The following is a 19871-nucleotide window of genomic DNA, read 5'->3' on the forward strand; positions in this document are numbered from 1 at the left end:
GCAATCTGTTCTAATGTAAAGAGCAGAATGAGGTAAAAGTTTTCTAATAAAATGATATTTAATTAAGCTGCAATAAGTTAAGAGGGAGTTTTGGGGAAGGGTGGAAGGGTAAGAAATAAGTAGCAGTATTTTCAACTTCACCATTTATGCTAAAACAAAAAATCTAGTCTTATTTTCAAAAGATACTAGATATATTTTACAAAGCAGTTGAACTACTTTGGAGTGTTTAATAGTTTCAAGGCCTCACTCAGTAATGCTAATAAATTAATAAAAAGAAAAATCATTCAAAATGGGAGTTGAAAATATTTAGAAGAACAACTAACAAGAAGAAGGATGATTCAACACTGATGCGGAAAGACCATTTGATATGTATGACTATCCTAACCAAACAGATAATTTAGGGAAACAGAGATAGTTCTTTTAGTAGCTATGTTGAGCACTATTTCCTCAGTGATTGAGATTTGGTTTGATTATTTATGGAAATTTTTTTCCATATAATATATTTGGAATATGATTTTTCCTTTCTAACTCTTCCCAGCTCATCCCTACCTCCCCACAGATACAAATCCTTATCCTTTCTTTCTTTCTCTCATTAGAAAGCAATCAGGCATCTAAAATATATATAATAATAAGATAAAAATAAAAGCAAACTAGAATGTAGATGGTGCTGACAGCCTTGGAGGTCTGAGGGTCATGCTCAAGGATCTCTGAGGTGACTGCAGCTGCTGTAGTCTTGGCCAGGACAGGACCTCGATCCTCTCCAGAGAGTGAGCGCCCCAGTGCCTTTCTTCTAGCTGGTGAGGCAGGAAAGACATAGGATTCTGTGAAAAGAAAAGTAACGAGGCTGGGAGGAAATGCAAGAGAGCAGGTATGGCACCCAGCAGACACCATGACAGTGATAATCATAAAACAGACCCTGCATGCAAGGAAACATGGCCATGCCTAGAAGTGTAAAGACAACACCACCATAAACACCACTTACCACCATACCCACCACCTAGCCTCCACACTTTCCTGTCCTCCCACCCACAGGGCCAAACTGGGCATGGTGAGGATGAGTAAGTATATGGTAGAGCGATGTGAGAGAAAGACACGGACAAATAGGTGGTAGGAAAATGGAAGATAAGCCATTTGGGGGCTATGAGTTATGCAGAACAGGAGACAAGAAGACTTTTTGCTGTTCTTGGTCCTTGAAAAAGACTAATCGCACTGCCCAGCAATTGAAACACGCACAAACACAAATGCAAGTGGTCCTATGCTGTTTTATTTGAGAAAACTGACCATTGTAAGAGTTGCTGTGACTCCCAGAGAGCTTCATCCTAGCCCAGGAAGTAGCAGTATCTACAGATAGAATAGAGCCCTACAACTGAGTGAACATGGCCTGCTGTGTTTGCTTCTCATTGTTGGCCTGCCAATCTCTCTAGTTGGTTGCAGTGGCACTTCAACTAGGAGCCGGACAAGTCTATGTTGAACTGCAATTTTACCATGCAGTGTCTAACTTTGGCTAGAGCTCTATTTCCTCTGGAAGCTTCGAATTGGACAAATGCTTGAAGATACCCAGAGGCCCTGCCCACTACCACAATGAGTGGGCAGGAAGAAGATATGTAGAGATGCAGCCCGATGCATGTCTTGCCTGCAGCACTATGATGTATAAGTATGGAGAGGAGAGATGGGAGACAAAGAAAAACAGAACATGTAGACCTCTATGAAGAGAGGCAGATCTGGATACTAGAGGCTCAAGTGGAGGAGGCTGATGGGATTAGCCTGCCAAGCCACGTGATGCCCCAATGGGCTGGTATCTCAGCGGCTATTGGCTGAAGGAGCGGAAGGAGCTCCCGCAGCACGGATAAAGTCCGGCAATGCTGCTGCTGAGGGCCATGTCTAAGTCTGTAGCCATGCAGCAGCAGGGTTCTGTGTGAATGTTCTTGGTCCATGTCACCACCAAAGGTTATGTGAATGCCTCTGTTTGGGACTATCATCTAGAACCACATCCACATCAAAGGGCAGCACTGAGTTGACCCCTCCTCACCAGAGTGGGCTCTACAACTCACCCTAGCAACACAATACGGTTGGACCTGGTGACAGGGACATGGATGGTCAGGCCCCGAGGGCATGAGAACAGGAGAGCTTTCCCTGCCCATTGCTGCCTGTGGCATTGGCTGAGCTATCTGGGGCAGTGCTAGATAGCTCACCCTAGTGGTGAGGATGATGTAAATCGGTCAGGCTGACCAATTTATCTACCATCCAGATCCATCCAGATCCAGGGATTGAGTCAGACCATCCCAATACCCATCCCGTCTACTGAACTTCTGGACCCCATCTGCATCAACCCATGAACTGCTGAAGCACGTAAAGGGGCCAAGCCTGCAGAAAACCAAAGCTGCAGGATCTCTATGGCACAAGGCAGCAACAGGATATTCAAGAGGAGTTCCATTGTGGGCCTTTGCCTATAGTGAAACAGAAGACAGAGGCCTTGGACTAGACCAAAGACTTATTGTAATGAACATTTGCAGGTAAAGACATAGGGACTGAAAGCTGCACTGTGTGACTCACTGACACACTGCAGCTTTCATGATGAGTTTTTTTGTCTTTTTTATTCTATGTTTTATTTTCATTTTGGAGGAGAGGTTGCAAGGTCAGAGGGCAGATGTGAAGCGACAGGGAGGTAAGTGGGATTGGAGTGCATGATGTTAAATCCACAAAGAATCAATAAAATCAATAAAAAGTTTGAAAAAAAGAATGACAAAAATAAAAACAAATAAAAATTTAAAATGAACAAATCTGAATAGGACAAAACAACAAAGAGCCAAGAAAAAGAAAAACAAACAAAAAGCCACATACAAATGTAGAGAATCACACATTGGCATACACAGAAATTCCTTAAAAGCACAAAATCAGAAACAATAATGTATAAACCAAAGACCTCTAGGGTAAGCAAAAAGGTAAAAAGTTCCCAGACAAAGCTTTATGAGACAAAAAACCCATTGAGTTCGCTTTCTATCCGCCATCTACTGCTGGCCTTAACAGTGGTTTGTATACTTAGTGAGACTCTATTACAGAAAACTAATAGGGTTTCTTTGCAGCTTTGGAGCCTGTCCTGGAACTAGCTCTTGTAGACCAGGCTGGCCCCGAATTCACAGAGATCTGCCTGCTGAGTGCTGGGATTAAAGGCATGTGCCACCACTACCAGGCTGAGAACTAACTCTTTTTTATGTGTTAGGATTTCATATATTCTTATAATGTGTTGATGTGGATTTGATTGTTATTTTTGTTCTTCCCTCATACATTATATCCCAAAGCATAGCTTCCTCTCCTTCCATTCCTCCCATTCCCTTCTCCCACCTTCCCTCGTTCTCAGATCCACTCCTCTTCTGTTTTTTTTTTTGAAGAGGTAAGACCTCCCAGGGATATCAGCTGAACATAGTCTAACAAGTCATATTAAGATATGGGTTTTTAGATGTATAAAGTCTAAAGAAATATATTTCAGAATTGTCATGACTGCAAGTGATATTGATGACACTCATAGATAAAGCAGTGGCCACGCAACAGATCTGAAGTTTTTAAATCTATCCATTAGTATTTGTTGGGTGTTATGATAGAAGAAATGCAGAAGATTAGCAACTTATAATCTAGTTCTTAGATAGCTCATCATACTCAGTGGTAACATAATATATACCAAATATTGGATGCATATGTGCATTCCCTACAAAAGAAACAAAATGAGAAAATACTTATATAATCAAATAACGGTTATGGTTAGAACTAGTATGCTAGAAAATATTTTTCTAATGTCACTATTTATTCTGTTATGTGAACATTAATGCTTATTCTATATTATCTTTTGAAGAAGTTGCAGTTATGTTTTATGGACCTTACTGCAAAAGTAAGACTAGTTTTTGAATTAGCAAATGATGTTATTTTTACCAAAATGGTGAGTTTAGAATTTAAGTGTGGAAACATGTTTTTGCACATATTACATTTCGCTTGTCAACCTACCTGTTGTTACTGTTAAATAAAAGAGATAAACATTCAGGTTTTAACAAATAACATTAATTTTCTGCTTCATTACAAATGAAGACCAATATTCACTTCCAGCTATGCTGTGATGTCATGAATCGTAAGTACAGTTAATTGTAAGAATTGAAAAATGCTAGAGAAATTGCAAGACCACGTTTTTAATGGCTTAAGAGAACTATGAAAGGAATTGCATTTTCCCAGTAGCCTTGGGGATGAGCTCAAGCCAGACTGTTTCGCAGGTTTTTACTGATTCTTGTTGATTCAACTTAGCTCTCTTGGGGGAAGGAAAGTGATGTAGTTGTTGCCAGGAAGCAACGAGGTAACAAGATCAACACCTGAGTCTAGAGACATGGACAGCCTTCTCTGTGGAGTTTTGATGAATCCTAAGGCTGAAAGGCAGGAAACTTCCTGAAGGAAAAATAAAATCTCCACACCTTATGTTTCACCTTCTAATGTGAAACCAAACTCTAAAATCAGAGAGCTAAGGAAGAAACAAGCATGAACTCATAAATTGATGTTCTTAAGAAATGAGTATACTGACTTTTCATAAGGTCTATTTGTAAAATGCTGTTTTTCGTTTATTTTGAGATTTTAATATAATTATATCATTCTCTGTTCCACCCAAACTATCCCATACATATCTCCCTAATGTTGTTCAAATTCATAACCATGTTTTTTTCATTGGTGGTTGTTAAATATATTCCTAAATATAACCTGCTGTTTTTTAAAGTATGGATATAAGAACTTGCCAAATTCTTTTCTGAAATGTGAATAAAATGTTTATTTTCTATGTTCCCAAGAAGCATGCCAGAATATTATTAATAGAAACACTACTTGAGAATGCATATCTCTGTAACATATTATCTTATCCTGTTTTTCCTTAAGCTTTCCCTTTCAAAAATCTGCTTATTCTTATATGGCTTCTATAACATGGTACAGAGATTTAACATTTTTATTTATCTTTGAAATTTTACTTATTTACTTGTATGTGTATTGGGTATTTTGTCTGCACCACATGTATGCATGGTACACAAAGAGGTTAAGAGAAAGTCCAGATTTCTTAGAACTAGAGTCACAGAAGATTGTGAGCTGCCATGTGAGTCCTGGTAACTTAGTCCAGATCCTCTATTAGAACAGTGTTGTTTTTAATGACTGAGAAATCATTCTTGCTATGGGAGCACATTCCACTCCTTCAACCAATAGCCTTTAAGATATCAGACCACTGTAAAAGCAGTTGTAAAGCTTGCGTGTTTTCTTTTTCTCTCTTGCTTCTGGCTCCCGCTTCCGGCTGCTAGACTCTGTTCTTGTTCACACAGAGGAGTGTTATCTAGGACAGTGATCTGTAAATTTTCCCTTAAATAAATAATCCTTTTATTATTCATATTTCTGAACTGGTATGGGATTATTTTTTGACTTCCGTCATCACACTCTAGCTCCATTATTTTGAGACTTTAAAATGTTTTTTTGAAAACTTAAATGTAATAGATTACTTTTATTTAAAACCACTTTTCATTATTTATAAAGCAATAGTATCAGATTGTGATCAAATTTAAGCAGCAAGCTCGTATGCCTTCTATTGTGCACATAACATTCTTTGTACACTTTTGTGTTTGAATTTAGTGCCAGGAAAACAAACAAAACAAAAATTTTATATTACTGTGAGAGAGATAAACAGCTATTCTTTCTAGTTAAGGTAGTTGACTAGGTTGTGGTGCTGCATTAAAGTTTTGAAGAGATCATGCCTCACACTGAGAATGCTGCTCTTAAACAGAGTTCAGGAAGGCAGGTATAACAGGAATTTGCAATGTAAATAACATTAAGTGTGCACATCTCAATTAAAGAGTACATAATCAAATGTTAAATATACTGGAAATTAATATCATATTACTTTAAAAATTTTTATAACATTTTAACATTGAAATTTTTGTAAAAAGTTTAATATCATTGTATCAGAAACTACTTGAAATAATTTTGTGGCTATTTATCAAGCACACTTTCTAATCTATTTTTAGACTTCCATAGAAAAGAAGGTAAAATGGATATATATATATATACATATATATATATATACATTATATATATACACACACATTATTTTTCCAGTGTAGAAATTTCCACAACTTTTTGTACTTTCATATAGAGATGGTGTTCTAAATAAAATACATAAAGAAAATGCATGATGATATCCATTCTTCAATTCAACCAAACTTGATTTACTACATAATTATTTAACAAGGATTTACAATAAATGGTGAATGTTAACAAACATATATTTTGTGTGAGAAAAATATTTGACATTTAATAAATAGATAAATGATAACATAATAATTAAAGACCATATAAAGCTTAAAACAAGATGCATAAAAGATGTGTAGAGATGTGAGGTGTTCTCACAGTCACCAAGTCATTTTATGTGGCTTGACTTAGGGGTAAGACTTAAAAGACAAGTTACATTCATTAAATTCCCTGGAAATAACCATGAAGAAAGTTCCCTATTTCAATCCATAGATTGAGAGCACTTCATTCTGTTGCCTCTCTGACAGAAGGGATGGCATGGAAATCTGAAGACGTTTCTAAGTAAACAGCAGCAGATAGATCAAAAAAGAATGCAAGCTTTGAAATAGCATCAAATCAACTGAGTTTGCTGTCATTTTCTTTCACTCAGTCCAGTCCCACTGCAGTTTGAAATCAAGAATACAGCATGAGTAGAGGACGGACAGAGGGCACTATGCAGAGCTTGCTGGCTTTGACTGAGGTCCTGGAAAGTTTGTTCATAAACAAGCAAAGAGAGATGGAGACAGACAGAGAGAAAGAACGAGGCAATAATCAAGCTTGTTTCCTCTCTTCCCTTCTATGTGTCTTTCTCCCTTATACTCCCTCACTCCTTCTCTCCTTTTTCATTCCCTCATTCTTTCCTTCCTTCGTCCTTCCATCCATCTTTCCTTCCTTTCCCTTTCTTTTTTCTTTCTTTCTCTTTTCCTTCCTTCCTTCCTTCCTTCCTTCCTTCCTACCTTTCTTTACCTTCCTTAATTTTATTTTTTATTGCTTTTTCCCTGTTCACTTCCCTGCTAAATTCAGGAAATCTTATGTTTGAGAGTATCCAAAAAATACCCAAAAACAATGGAAGAGAAACTTTCAGCTAAACTGAAATAAAGTTCCAAGGGGCTATGTTGAATTTCCTCCACACATTTTTTCCACATCATTTTTTCTGCCACTCAGCACAAGTTTATGTCCTCCAAAAGGCAACAGAGTCAGCCTCTGGGAAATCTCCTTACTATGGAGACTACAAAGAAAAAGAGCTCAGAAAATCTAGAGGATTAAGTTTATTAAATTGGGATAAACCACAAGGCTTATATGTATGGATTTTATTCTAATAAACATATCAAAGTCTTTGGAAAACTAATGTGATACCATCTAGAGGTCACAGACAGAATGTTAGGGAAAGGACATCTAAGACAAACTTGGAAAACTCTATGAATGTTTTGAAACCTAAGCTGACATTGCAGTCATGATTTATTTATTAATTGACTGATTATTTATTTTGTGGTTGGTTGATTAATATGACCTAATAAAGACTAGATTGTCATAATGAACTAGATAACATCTTGCATAATCCTTAAACAATCACAAGAATGCCATACAATATCCAAAGAGTGATCAAAGTTCTTAATTAAAGAACTGAAACTTATACCTCTGCACATATAGGAAAAGGTAATTGAGAAACTAGAAATGCAATATCAGATGTGCCTAAAAAGATATTATAAACATGTTCAAATGAGCAATTAGATGCTCTCTTATTATACCTATTAAATATAATAATTCACCAAAAGATTTCAAAAACAAAATGAGTAGCAAGGGAAATGATTCAGTCAATAAGGTGTCAGCTATACAAAGATGAATACCTAAACTTGATTCTCTGAACGTCAGTGAAAAGTTGGGCATAGTGGCACACAGTTGTAATACCAGCACTGGGGAGGTAAAGACAGGTGGATCCTTGAAGCTTTCTGTAAAACCATTCTAGCGTTTTTGGTGATTCCCAGACTTTAATTTTTAGAGCCTATCTCAAAAATCAAGGTAAATGGCAAGTAAGGAATAATACACAAAGTTGAATTTAGTTTCTATAAACACACACACATATACACACACAGAGTAAACACATATAGATAAATTTATTGAACAGTAAAATAAAAAAATGGAACTTCATAAACAAATAATATAATAAAATTTTAATGAATAACCATAAAAGTAAAATTGATGTAAAACATCAAAGTCAGTAAATGTGAAGCAATATCAGTAGGGATCATCCACAAACAACTGAGAAGAACAAGATTAGAATACTGACAGGGAGGAGAGCTTTGCAACCTGTGTGATGACAGCAAAAATGATAGATACAATTCTTAAACATGCTATAAGAACCTTTCCCAAACCAGAGAAGAAAATGTTCATCCATGAATACTTTCTCTAAGAAACACTTTCAATTGGTGGTATACTGGCCAGTTTTATGTCAACTTGACATACGCTAGAATCATTTGTGAAGAGGAACACTAGGTTGAGAAAAAGCGTCCACAAGATTGGCCTTTAGGCAAGTCTACAGTGCATTTTCTTACTTAGTGGTTGAAGTGGAAAGGCCAAGCTCATGGTGGGCAGTGGCATCCCTGATGGCTGGTCCTGGTTAGTACAAGAAATCTTTATGAACAAGGCATAAAAAGCAAATCAGTAAGCAGCACTCCTTCATGGCCTCTGCATCAGTGCCTGCTTTTAGGTTCCTCTATTTAAATTCCTGCCCTTACATATTGCAATGATGGGCTTCACTGTGGAACTGTGAGGTGAGATGAACCATTTCCTCCTCAACTTGCATTTTGTCATGGTGTTTTATCACAATAGCAGTGATAAACAGCCAAAACCAAGATAGCTGGAAAAAAAAGCATACTCTGAGTTTCATGAAGTCAAATGGATACACACAGACTAAGTTTAAAGAAATGTAAATCTGCACACCATAGGCAGTGTAAAGAGAGATAAAGACAAAGGTAAAATCATGAAAGCAGATTTTAAAAAGTAGATAATGTGTTAAGTAATTACACAATTCTTACCACTAAATGCTAACTGAGGAGGGTGCCACATAATCTTGGAAAGGGAGAGAGGAAAAGAAATGAAAGCTCAGAATTCAGGTGAATATGATGCTATTTATGAATAAAAGTGAAATAATTACTACAATTCATAGAAGATTTTCTTTAAAATACTAGTGTGCAAGCATGATGTGTGTGTGTGTGTGTGTGTAGATTATAGAATAAGGAAGATCTTAAGTGAGAAGGAACAAGGAAAATATAATAATAATAAATATAATATGAAAACAGAGAGATACATATGTGGGGTAGGAGGAAACAGTCAGGGGAAGCAAAATACTTTGGAAAAGGAAAATGGAGGAAGGCAGCAAGTTATAGCAAAGTAAAATAACACATATTAAATAGAAAATAGAAACAAAAATAAAAATAGAAAATTCTCTATCAAAGCCCATTAATTTGTATGATGACCTAAAACTTTAATTTTTTTAAATAAGTTACTAATAAAAAGTTCTTTAGACTAAATGTGAATGACATCAGGAAAGAGAATCTAAATATTGAATATTCTTGGAATACTATGCAAATAAATATGCAAAATCATAATAAATCAATGAAGCCAAATATTAAAGAAAAGCTTTAACTGAAAACATGGAGAATACAGGACTAACTAGACAAAGGGAACTAGTAGACAACTAGATGTGGTATATCCAAAGCCACACATTGCCCTCGATTACACTAATATGAGTAGTCTATATACATTATTGAACAGTCGGAGATGACCAGGATAAACAGGTGAAAGTCTTTTTCTGCACTTTTAAAAAATAATCAGCCTATTTAAATATGATGATTTCGACACATTGAAACCATGTAGAAGAGGACAGAAATGTTACCAAAACTCCCCAATGAGAAAAAGCTAAGCTTATAAGATGATAAATCATTAAATGTGTTTTGTTTGACATGGCTGATAAATGAAGATCACAAAAAACAACTCCAATCAATGGGATTGGTGACAACTTTCATTTTTCTTGACTCTACCACAGATTTTTTTGTTTGTTTTTTTTTCAAAATAAGCATTTGCTGAGTTTTTATGACATATTTTCTAGTAAAACATAATTTACTTTATAATTTTAACTTTTTGCTGGGAAGTAATCTCATCTCTTGGGAAGTAGAGGCAGGCAGATCTCTGTGAGTTTGAGGCCAGCCTGGTCCACAGAATGAGTTTCAGGACATCCAAAGTTACACAGAGAAACCCCTCACCCACAAAAATAATTGAAACTTTATTATTTTATTTACATGTGTGTGTGTGTGTGTGTGTGTGTGTGTGTGTGTGTGTGTGTGCATTGTTTGTGTATGTACTGGCATGTGTGCCATCCCAGGCATGGGAAGGTCGGAGGATAACTGTGTGGAGTTGGAGCTCTCCTTCCATCTTTACTTAGGTTCACACTGTGGGACTTTCATAATTTGTGTTTTATGGATGAGGCAATTGTGAGTTTATGACTAATAATCTATAAATAAAAATAGCAAATGCCTTTGTTAAGGCAGAGGAAAATAAACTGGAGAAATAAACAAAACATTGTCATTGAAGAGTAGATTTTAGGGAACTTTGAAAATTGGAGACTAACAATTGTGCTAAGTAGAATTTGTGCTTTTGTAATCTTCAACACTCTACCAATACATCATGTGTCTAGAAGAAGAGTGACTTCTACTGAGGGAAGACAAATGAATTCATTGAAGAGAATAGGAGTGACATTTTTGACAGAAAAAAAACAAACACTTCTGGTAGAAAAAAATTAGATAGAAAATGGAACTTTTGGGTATCAATTCCAGAAGTCATACAGAGTGAAATACATACTGAGAGATACAGGCAACTAGAATTTAATTTTAGGAGCCATAGTTTTAAACTTCTGCTTATGGGAAGGCAATTTGTTTCCATGACTGAAGGCATGTCAAGAAATTCTACATCTCAAAGCAGGGTGTGTTCTGCGGTCACTTGGTGATGATGGCCAGCTTCAGGTGTGGAGGGTAATGCAGTTGGTTACCTGACAGTAGTGTTATTAATATGAATGAACAATAAATAAATAGCCTTGCTCTCTAAGTTTCTTCTGATTGCTATAGTAATTTAACCTTCATTTCCTAAATTACTTGTAAACATTAATTAAGCAATCATTTAAAATAGGTTTAGAGTAAGTATGTACCTACATATTTGTATATTTTTTAGAAATGAGACACAATTGGACAATTTTGGTGAGTGATAGCTTGTCAAATGAGTCACCTCTTCAAAAGTAGGAAATCAAAAAAAAACCCAAAAAAGTAGGAAACCATATTTTGAATTGGAATGAAGTAAATATTTCTTAGCAAAACAGCTTGTTTCTTGGTCAGTAAATATTTATTGGCTACTTAGAAGGAAGATAAACATTGTTCTTTATAGCTGAAGTAGCTTTAATGAAAAATAATAATTAATAGTTCAAAATCAATGGATTATTAAAATTTATTAAATACTAAAAACTCAGAATAATTGCTTAGAACAGAATATACTGATATGCTTCATTGTGCATTTTTTCCCTAGGATGAAGAAATCAAATGGGAAATCTGGGAATAAAGAATGGCCAGTATTAAAGAATGCAGAAGCTGTATGTAGAAATATGAGCAATGTGGCTATTATACTCATTGACTCAGATTTGAATAATTACAAGGAGAGGGTCTTCTGGCAAAATGAAAATGCTGAGATAATGTCCCCTTTAAATTTGATGATGCTTGCAGTGGACCTACAAATGTTATAATGACATCAAGTCACAAAGTAAAGCTTGGGCTGTATGGGAAAGGAGACCTCGAGACTTCTCCATGACAGAGAGATAAGAGCATCCACTACTTCATTTGCTATTCAATACTGATCTTGAAAATTAATTATATTAAAGATTTTTTCATTGAGTGTAAGTGATTTGGGATACATACATGCCACAATGCACTTGTAAACATCCGAGGACCATTTTCAGGATTAGGTTCTCTTCTGCCTTGGGTTCAGGGGATCAAACTAGGACCATCACTGTTATGTGTGTGTCAGGTGTCTTTAACACTGAGCCATCTTTCCTCTCCAGACTTGATATGTGACTTGATATGTTTTTACTAAAGAAACATGTCTTTCACTTTTTTGCTATTTCTAGGCAGGAATGTGTATCCAGGATTATGCTGTAATTCACTATTGCATCCAGTAGTGATTTTGTGGATTGAACATTTTTTTATTTTGTCAGTGGTTAAACAGATCTGAAGTGAATTTAGAAAAAGGAAATGTATTGATTATTATTAAGATATTAATTTTAATAAATATAGGTTTATAATTATAAGCCTAGGTCTATAACATCTACTCTAAGTTGACAATAATATGTAAGAGCTGAAAAAGCAGATCTAACTTAGTACATACCAAAATAATTAAGAAATTAATAAAAGAAATCATACTCCATAGATAAGGAGAAAATCCTCCCTGAAGGTTTCGTTTCTTTTCAAGGACTTCTTAAAAACTTGATAACCTTCATAAATTAAAAGCAAGGGTTGTAATTCTCTTCCACAATTCTAAACAATTAAATAAAGGAGAAACATGTGACAGATTGTGAAGGGAGATAATGCACACTCACAACTGTGTGTTGGCAAGTTGTCTTTTCTAAATGAGAGCAGATGTGGAGTCCTGGCTACAAACCAATTTGTTTATGCTTCAGCTGTTGTCATTCATCAGAGTAGATGAGTAATTGAAAAAGAAATAGTCCAGGAGATGCACCATATAGCACCTCTCATGTTCTCTTAAAGTGTTACCCCCATTGCCTGCCAGGAGGTTACCGTGAATAACTGTCTAGCAATTGAATTTCAACTCTGTGAATCTGAACAAATTACTTGCATGTCAGGATTTATGCTGTCGGCACCTGTATTCCATTGTTTGTATAAATCTTATTTGCATGTCAAAAGGATGTCCTGAAATTCCCTAAAAGATGATTGGAATTACTTTTGTGGCACTTAATAGGGCGGAAGCTCTGTTTTCAATAACTTATGGAATGAACTCCTTCAACCTTTGCAATAGTACTGTTAATAGAGATAATATATTTATATGCTGTACTGCAGGCAATAGAGCTGGTAAACAGATGGTAAATGCCTTGCCTAAACTGATAAAAAATGAAAACTGTTAGATTAATTATTCAGGCATTTTGGATCTGGATTCTTAGCCAATAAAGGGTTATTAGTACTTATTTGGAGTTTTGAAAAAATCTGAAGTCGAAAAAAAAAATTTTAAAGCAGTTACTTAGAGAATTTTTAGCAAAATTGCTGCACATGTGTATTGTTGTCTGCGAGAAATGTGCTGATAGTTGAGTCAGGACATGCTTCCTTCATATTTAGAGCAACCAGATTAAAAACAGGTAAGCTCAATTTTGTGACTAACTAAACAAAGTGTCCCTCAGTTTTGGCACTTTTTAGAGTCTCATTATGAACACTTCGATGTCTTTTCCTTCTGAGAGAATAGAGTGAGGCTTCCCTTCATTTCCATTCACCCTTCTGAGGAAGTGAGCCCCAGTCAGCTGCACTGTGCCTTGTAAGTTCTGTGTCTTCCCATTCTTGTGAGTGTGGGTGGGGATGTGGTTAGCTTGAAACAGTACATCTAAAATTAGCTCACATTTTAATATTATGGGCCAGAAAATAAGAATTGTTGCAGACATAGTTCAAGTTTCAGATACAGCTAATTTAAGTTAATATTAAAGGAGATCATCCTCATGGAAAAAAAACAAAAACAAAAACAAAAACAAAAAAAAACAGAGAGACCGGAACAGAGAGACCAGAAGTAACCAAATTTGTGCAGCTGCCCTGTGTACCCTGCTAGTTCTGAGAAAGCATGGTGGCTAAAACCTGTGAGCAGTGTGGGAAGCCCATTTAGCAGCCCACCAGGGAAAAGCTGTTCTCGGTCCTTCCACAGAAGGAACTGAAAACTGCCACCAATGTGAATAGACTAGAAACCTGACTTTTCCCTTTTCAGCACCTGATACTGTTGACTTATCAGCAGGGTCTTGCCTGTAGAAGCACCCAGATGAATCACATGTGGACATTTGACCTTCATAAGGTACATGGCAATGAAATTGTGTTAACTGGCTATCAATTGTTATATCCGTGATACTGTCTTCTAACGAGGTTTGGCTGGTTGACTTGACTGAGTTAAAGAACACGGGATGACAGTGGCAGGTGGAGCTGCAGCCATGTTAAAGCAGGCAGCTCTTCTGAAATTTTTAGAAATACACTATCTTTTTATTTTTTTTCTTCTTCTTAAATCTCTTTTTTCTTTTCTTGTTAAAAATACTTGCTCAACCGGGAATTGCTTCCTGGACACTCTGTGCTTCCTAACTCTTTCGAACTCCCATTACTTCACCACAAACACTGTTGTCATGGGGCTACTTGTCTGTCACGGGGTTTCTTGCTGACCCCTATTTCTAACATAGTAGATAGTATTTTCTCTTCCTTGTCTCCACCTTTCTTCCTGGCAGTGGCTGAGATTTACAGCTTGCACCCTCAGGATTTTCTTTCAAACTACAATAAAATTGTCCTTGAGCACTGAAGAAGTAAAGAAACAAATAAAAGAAATCCCTGGGGCATTCATCATATACAACTCTGAGTGTGGACTGACAATGTTTTCAGAGAGGATTAACTAAGGGTGAGGGTGAGCCTGAATGTGGATGCCAAGCTAGATAAAACCAAATCCAGAGAAAACAAGCTGAGTTCTCTCTGCTCTTCTGTTCCAGGCAGAAGAGAGCCAATAATACAATGCTCACACCACCAGAGCTTCCCACTATGACAGACCAGATGCCCTCAGTCAGCAGGCAAAGATAATGCCTTCTATGCTAAGTTCTCTCTGTGAGATATTTTGTCAGAGTAAAAAGAAAAGCCAATATAATTATTAGCTCCCATGTTTATCCATCAAAAATGACTTGTTTCATACTTGTGGTTAAATGTCTGCATTTTGTCCAACTCTAAAGCCATTTTTGTTGGAGTCATTATCTTATAACTGAATCATCTTACCTATAGAATTTACTGTTTAATTAGAAATATGTTATCTACTTTCCTCTATTTTAAAACTTAGAAGATTTACATATAAACAGGGCTGGTAGATGTTCCCAATTTCCTTTTGAGTAAAGTTTAAGGTTTTCTAATGTTTTAATAGCAGACATTATTGTGTTGGTGTGAACTTGGGAATCTAATAATGCTTCAAAGTGTTATATTTTAATATATGAATAAATGGTACATTTATTATATAGAACATAGATCAATTGATCAAAAATTCTATGCTGGTATCTGTATGCATGACCATGGAAGGAGCAGATGTCTGAATAGTCACGGAAATCTTAATGATGGTTATTGCTGTAATGAGAATTTCAGTGATTTTTATTTTCTTCATGATTAGAGTTGCATGGTATAAATTATCTTCAACCAATCATATATTATTTTGTATTCAAAGCAAAGATGTTTTTCTGTGAGAAAAAAAGGGATAATTGTGAGAAAACATTCTAAAATATTGACAGTAACTATCTTGATTGATGGGAAAGTGAACAGCATTGCTTGCCATTATTATTGTGGAGATGTGCAGTTGTAATTTAGATATGTGTTCCATGAAAACATTTCTGTAGGAGGAGGCCGCTAATTTGTCACAGCCACCAGAACCGAAATAATCACACAAAACTGTATTAATTAAATCACTGCTTGGCCCATTAGCTCTAGCTTCTTATTGACTAACTCTTACATATTAATTAACCCATCTCCATTAATCTGTGTATCGCCACGTGGCTGTGGCTTAGTGGGTAAAGTTTCCAGCATCTGTCTCCGGCAGACTACATGGTTTCTCTCTGACTCTGCCCTTCTGTCTCCTAGCATTCAGCCTAAAGCTTTCCCTGCCTACTTCTGTTCTTCCCTGCCATAGGTTCAAAGCAGTTCTTTATTCATTAGGCAATAAAAACAACACAGAGAGAAGGACCTCACACACCACATTTCTAACAACAGACACACATAGCGTAAAAATCCATAGACACGAATTAGTACTTCTGTCTGTGTTCAGCTCCAAGGTCTTCAGAGCAAAATCCATTCCTCTTAGAGGTCATCTTATTAATCCACATACACTGCTCCATACCTTTTAAAACAAGGTTTTAAATATATTTTTTAAACTTTTGTGTGCAAGTTGCTATGCCTGTATGTGGAGGTGACACATATATGGAGGTGACAGCTTACTGGAGCCAGTACTCCCTGTCCAAAAGAAGGACGTCAGGGACTGAACTTAGCTTGTCTTCTGGTGTCAAGTGCTTTTAGCAGGTGAGACATCTTGCTGTTGACAAAAGAAAAATGTGTATTGTAAGAAGTGAAAGTTATATTTTGAAATATCTTGACTAAGTTAACATTGTAGTACATGTCCAGCACTATGAAATGGAAGCAAGAGAATCTGGTGTTAAAGGTCATGCTCAGCACATAGCAACTTTGAGAAACCTGAGGTACATGAGAGCCTGTCTCTAAGAAAAACAAAGTACCTCAAAATAGCTAGATATACTTGACTTATCATAGGCATCCTTACTATTCACCTAGCAATCCTGATGAGAACTAAAGAAAAGAAATTCATTTCAAGCATGAAACCTGACCTATTTTGACTTTGACATTCATCTGTGAACACCCTACCATGTTTAGGGCATGGGGCTTTTCCATAGCCATCCCCACGTATCTCTTTACATACTTATAGTTCACCTCACAAGGTTTGCTGCTTCTACACAACAGTGTTTTGTACTTTGAACACACAGGCATACATATCTATAACACATTAATATGCCATTGGTTACATCATCTAGCTCACTGCACCCCATACCTGCTAACTTCCAATCTTCCAGTCTCTTCTCTTACCTTACCTAACTTTTCATTACCATTATTCACTCTCTCTGTTAGATCAAACATTAGTCTTTCTGTGTGTGACTTATTACACTTGCCTTGCCCTCCGGGCCCCTCAGGGCTACTGCAAGTGACAGGACTGTACAGTACCTTTTCTTCACTCATTTATCACAGCTTTGAAATGCAGGAAGTTTTGAAATGTGAGAAGATTGTTTCCAGGGATTAAATGAAGTTTGAGAAGGACAGTGGGTATGTTTGCAAAAGGGTGACAACAAGAACCAGTAAGAACTGTGGGATTTTCTTTTTGTATTTTTTTTTTTTTTTTTGCATTTTGACTACAGTAGCCACCATACATACTTAGGTGAAATGTTGCCATGTTGCCTAAAATTTTTAGACTATATCTGTGAGCACAATATAGTACCTGAGCACAGTATGGAATAAATATGATAAGAGATATAAGGGTGTCCCCAAATCCTTACTTCTTGGTGTGACTGACATTCATAGAAGAATTTTAATTTGAATATTCAAATAGCCAAGGAGTAGCAAGGTTCATATTCATCACACACTTTATTTTTAATATTTAATTCTGTTGTTTGAAGTTAATAATAGCTGAACAATTTAGCAGTTATTTATTGAAAGTCTGTATCTGTGTTCTTGCATTATAAGGTTTTCAAACATCACTTAAGCTTAAATCTATCTAAACTTTTTTCCCAATGCAAGTGGTGCAACTCTGAAGGGAAAGGTATCCCAGCAGCCAGGAGGCAAGAATATCACAAATACCACACTTCAAAGCAAACTTCACGCAAGAGATTTATGAGGAAAGATGCAAGTGAGTGGCAGACTCAGCAACAAAGAATGGAGAGGGAGGCAGGCTTTACAGAGGTTTCTTGGAAGTGGGGTTTTCAAGGGTGGAGATTTCCAGGATGGGTATTGGTGGGATTTCAAGTCCTGAGCTTGGGGTGAGATCAGGGACTGGTGATATTTTAAGATCAGATATCGGTGGCTTTTGAAACTCAAGAATTTTGGTCTCAGGGATTGGTGGATTTTCATGTTCAGGGATTGGTGGATTTTTAAAACCTGAGAATGAGCTCAGACCATTTTACACAACAACAGCCTGCGTTAGTTACTCTTAAATTTATTTATAATATTCACATTGCTTTATTTTTTTCTTCAGGCATGTCAAGTGCTTGATAATTTCAGAAAAAGTGCTATTTGATACCTGTTTTTAAAGGGAAGTGAAATCTATGTGTCAGTTCCCATGGAGATAGATTAAATAGGCACAAATTAAAGCTATGTCTGCCTTAATTAATTCCTCAAAATGCACCAATAAAAAATGAAACCATCGAAGATGAAACTGTAAGAAAAATAAAATTTGATACTGCTATTGTGTGATGGCTATTCTTAGTTGTCAACTTGACTGTATCTAGAATAATAAAATCTCAAAATTACTTTGTATATAAACCTGTGACAGATTTTGGCTTAGTTCGATCACATGAAGTGGAAACATCCACATCTAATCCAGATCTTTGAGGTAGGAAGGCACACCTTTAATCCATATCTTTTGAGGTGAGAAAACCCACCTCTAATCTGGGCCACAGCTTCTGCTGGTCGCCTATATAAAGGACATGAAAGAAGGAAGGCGGTTTTTCACTGGAATTACAATCTATTCATTTAGGATTGCTGTGTATCTTGAACATTAGCTGAGACATTAAACCTTGTGGACTAAGAAAGTACTGGACTCTTGAGCCTTCTGTTGGTACTATTTCTCTGTAGAACCGTGACTAATACACATGGATAGATATGTCATGGAAAAAAGTAAATGGTGTCATTAAAACATACATTCAGCTTGGAGGCTTATGGAACATTTCATATTCTGGAAATACAACTGTTCTCAGCTCTCTATGGCAAAGTAAGGTAATTTAAAATTTCAACAGAAGAAAACACTGTTTTTACCACCAACAGTTAACCTGAGAACAAAGTTTAATAGCTGAATTTGGGATAGTGTAAAATCTTAAGTAGTTCACAGTAAGTTGCATAAAAGCAATGGATTTCTTCTGAGTTATAAGAGTGAGGTTTATGGCCAAATCAATGTATGGGAAAAATAAAGCAAGGTTAAGCCTCATTTCTATATTAGTGCACAGAGTTGGAAAAATAATACTTTATTTTGAGGAGAAAAAAAGGGTCCAAAAGTAAAGAAAGGAACCTGAACCCAAGATCAAATTCTTAGCACAAAGATTTATTTGCTCCAGAAGGGACAGAGGTCAGGGAATAAGAGATAAATACGGGAGCTATAGGACAAAGTAGTAGGGGAAGGGAAGAAGGAAGACAGAGGGCAGGGGCATTTGCATCAGTGGACAAAGAACTGCCTCAGGATAGAGGGAGACAGATGTGGCCTGTAGAAGAATGGCAGTTTATAAAAGTACAAGAGAAACCCAGCGTTAGAATGAAGTGTTTAAATTTAGCTGGACATGTTAATTAGGTGAACCAAAGGGGGAGTTTTTGATTGCTGGACTTCAATACTTTGATAGCTGGACCTTGAGAGACAGCCTCAGAAGTAGGAAGTGGTCAAATGAAGGAATAGATCTTGGTGACTAGCCATATTTGCCATGTGATTGTCACATGCTTGACAGGTATTCACCATGCTTGCCCTTAGCTCAGAGTCTCTCAGAACCGATTTGGCATACCCTAGAACATGGTTAGTACGCAATCTGTTGTGCATGACAAAAGTTTTCCTAGGGAGATTAAACACACCTATCTATTCACCCCAGATACAAGTTTCACCAAAATTTACTTTGGTGGCCGAAAGAATTTTATTGGGGTAACCCAAAGGTATATGGGTGAAAGTTTACTTATATGAGGACATATAAGTCCTCACATATGTCCTCAAGGACAGCTTCATCACCAAGG

This window comes from Myodes glareolus, chromosome 16 (genome assembly GCF_982192425.1).
Source record: "Myodes glareolus chromosome 16, mMyoGla1.1, whole genome shotgun sequence".
In the NCBI taxonomy this organism is placed as follows: Eukaryota; Metazoa; Chordata; class Mammalia; order Rodentia; family Cricetidae; genus Myodes; species Myodes glareolus.